Here is a 3,870-nt window from a genome sequence, read left to right as displayed (position 1 = left end):
CATGAAAAGAAACTAATAAAGCTCTAATAGATGATTTTAAAGAAATGGAGAGCTATGGACTATCAGACAAAGAATTCAGTATAATCCTCTTAAAGAAGTTTAGTGAACTACAAGAACACACAGACAACTAAACAAAATTAGGAAAATAATGCATGAACAAATGAAAAGTTTGACTAAGCATAGAAATCGAAAGAAAGGAAAGAAAGAAAGGAAGGAAGGGAGGAAGGGAGGAAGGAAGGAAGAAAAAAAGAAAGAAAAAGAAAGAAAAACAATCTAGAACTGAAAAATATAATACTGGGGCATGGGAAGATGGCTGAGCAGATTTCCAAGCCTACGCCCTTTGTGCATCTGGATAACATGTCAGTCACCCATTGAAGAATAAGTTTTCAGAAAACTCCTAACTGATCAAAAGCTTTCAGATAATTGGGGGATAGACAATGCAGTGACATCTACATATGAAATAGCAAACTCTCCCAATTATTGAGGGCACAATTTATTTAATTATTGTTATTAAATAATAACATGTTATTCCCATCAAGTGTGGGGTTAACATTGTGTGACAGGTTACCAAAGAAGACTTTGCCACATCTGATTATGTACTATGTGTGGATGAAAGCAATCTGAGATACTTGAATAGGAAAAGTAATCAAAAACTATAAATCTAAAATTGAACTACTTGGGAGTTATGATCCACAAAAACAATTTATTATTGAAGACCTCTATTATGGGAGTGAGTCTGACTTTGAGATTGTCTACTAGCAGTGTGTGAGGTGCTGCAGAGCCTTGTTGGAGAAAGCCTGCTAATGTCATGACCATTTCTCCTTGTAGCCCCAGAGTGAGCCCCATAGTCTCCACAGTAAGGGCACAGTTGTTTCTTCAGTTGACTCACTGTTTCTTATCTTAAAAAATAATTATAGATAGAAATCAGCTATTGTGTTTGACAGACAGATAAATAAAATGTTTGACTCAGACCAAAAAAAAAAAAAGAGAAAGAAAAAATATATAATACCTAAACTGAAGAATTTAATAGAGGGTTTTAAAGTGACTCAACCATGCAAAAGAATTAGCAACGTGGAGAATTGGACATTAGAAATTATGAAATGGGAAAATCAAAAAGAAAAAATGTTGGAGAATTTAAAAGAAAAAGGAGTCTATGGACTCTTGAAAGGACACAATGAAAAGAAACAATATTTGCATTATAGGAATTCCAGAAGGAGAATAGAAAGAGAAAGAGACAGAAAATATATTTAAAGTATTAATGGCTGAAAAATTTTCAAAGCTGGGTAGAGAAATGGACATGCAGATCCATGAGGCCCAAAGGATTCTAAATAGATTGAACCCAAAGAGGGCTACACTAAGACATATAATTAGCTTTTCCAAAGTCAAAGACAAAAAAAAAAAAAAAAAAAGAATCTTAAAAGCATCAAGAGAAAAGAGAAGTATCTATAATGGAATCCACATAAAACTATTAGTAGATTTCTCAACTGAAGTATTTGAGACCAGGAGTGAATGGGATGACATATTCAAAATGTTAGAAGGAAAACAACCTGTCAACTAAGAATACTATACCCAGTGAAACTATTCTACAGAAATGAAGGAGACATAAAGACTTTCCCAGACAACCTAAAGCTGAGGGAGTTCATTACTACTAGACCTGCCCTACAAGAAATGGTAAAGGGAGCTCTTTGAATGGAAATAAAAGGAGGCTAACTAACATCATAAAAATATAAAAAGTGTAAAATTCACTGGTTATGGAATATATAGTCAAGGATAGATTCTGTAATTTGTAATTGTAGTGTGTAATTTACTTACAACAATGGTTTAAAGTTAAGAAAATAAATATAATAAAATGACCATAACTGGAATAATCTCTTATTAGTTACATACTGTGAAAATATGTAAGTTGTAACAGCAATAGCCTAATATGTGTGAGAGAGAAGTAAAAGTATAAAGTATAAAATAAGGTATTATAATTTTAAGGTATTTATGTTAATCTTTTATAATTTTAAGATATTTTATGTCACCACAAGGGAAAAACTTATAGCAATTATATATTTAAAAAAAGAAGGGAGAAAAAGAAGATGGAGATGGAGAAGGAGAAGGAATCAAAGCATATGGATACCAAAGGACATCAAAACATGAACAAAGACAGCAGGATAAGGAGCATGGAACATTGGATATACAAAGCAACCAGAAAACAATAACAAAATAGGAGTAGTAGTCCTTACCTATCAATAATTACTTTAAATGTAAATATATCAAATTCTCCAATCAGAAGACATAGAATGGATGAATGGATAAAAAACAAGATCCAATGAAATACTGCTTACAAGAGATCCACTTTATTTTCATTATTATTTTTTAGTATATCTTTTTTTACTTTGAAGTGATTTCACATTTACAGAGAAGTTGCAGAGATGATGCAGAGGGCTCCTGTACCCCTTGTTCAGTTTCCTCTGATGCCAGCCTTTCAGGTTTCCACAGTACTTTTGTCCAAACCGTGGAAGCAGCAATGGTCCATTGACTGATGCAAGGCTCTATCCTCCAGTTCTCAGGCCTGGCTCCCCCTCACATGTAGCAGTTCCAAGCCTGCTCAGGGCTGTCAGAGTTTCTCAGTGAGCCTCATTCATGGTCTGTTTGATATAAGCTAAGGTTCTGGGCCTTCAGGTAGAAGACCACAGAGATGACTGCTCTTCTCATCAAATCATAATGAAAGCATATCTTGTCCAGGATGGTGGCCTGTGGCCCATCTGCAGCCACAGTGGCTTTCATTCTTTCTCCAAAAAGGTATGAGCTTTCTTGAAAGAGTGGTGGTGGTCTTGTGTCTCCTGTCTTTTTCTCTTTGGAAGGAAATAAGGGCTCTGCAAGTGGGGTGGTTGGTATAGTTTTCAGTTGGAGGGAAGGCTGGTATGTGCTGACTTTCAGTGGTGCCACCTTTAGTTGCATCTTGTTCTTGTCCTTCGGACCCTGGGTGTTGCTTCACTTTAGCCTTAAAGACAGAAATAGACTGAGAGTGAAGGAATGAAAAAAGTCATTCAAGCATATGGCAACAACAACAACAAAAAAGAGGCAGGTGTGGTTACATCAGATAAAATAGATTTTAAACTAAAAATAGTAAAAAGAGAAGATACAAGATCATTAAATGATAATAAAGTGGTTAGTTCATCAAGAGGATATAACAATTGTAAATATATATGTGCCCAAAATCTGAGTACCTAAGTATATAAAACAAAAACTAACAGAAAGGAGAAACAAACAATAATAGTTGAATACTTTAATTCCTCACTTTCCACAATGGATAGACCATCCAGACAGAGAATCAATGAAGAAAGAGCAGATGTGAACAAATTACAGACCAAATGGACCTAACAGACATACATAATATTCTATCTAACAGCAGCAGAATATGCCTTTCTCTCAAGTGTACATGGAAAATTTTCTAGGATAGCCATATATTAAACCACAAGACAAGTCTTAGAAAATTCAAGAAGATTGAAATAATACCAAATATCCTCTCTGACCACAATGGTATAAAACTATAAATTGGTAACAAGAACAAACAAGACAATTAATAAATACATGGGAATTAAACACTCTCCTTAACAACCAGTGGATCAAAGAAATTAATGAGGGATAAACAAGTTTCTACAAACAAATGAAAATGGAAACACAATATACCAGAATTTATGGGATGCTCCAAAAGTATTTTAAAGAAAGTCATAGCAATAAACATCTACATTAAGCAATAAAAATTCCAAATAAGCAACCTACCTCTATGCCTTAAGGAACAAGAAAAAGAAGAGAAAGCTGAGCCCAAAGTTAGTAGGAGAAAGGAAATCGTAAAGATTAGCACAGAAATAAATGAAATCA

General features: G+C 34.2%; 1 pseudogene; it reads left to right on the top strand.

The window, feature by feature from the left end:
- Positions 1-309: 309 nt before the first annotated feature.
- On the top strand, positions 310-804 carry LOC120224171 (annotated as a pseudogene).
- The last annotated feature ends 3,066 nt before the right edge of the window (positions 805-3,870 follow it).

The sequence above is a fragment of the Hyaena hyaena genome, unplaced genomic scaffold (genome assembly GCF_003009895.1).
Source record: "Hyaena hyaena isolate Hyena2069 unplaced genomic scaffold, ASM300989v1 scaffold_1118, whole genome shotgun sequence".
Lineage (NCBI taxonomy): Eukaryota > Metazoa > Chordata > Mammalia > Carnivora > Hyaenidae > Hyaena > Hyaena hyaena.
This window is presented reverse-complemented; position numbering and strand designations above follow the sequence as displayed.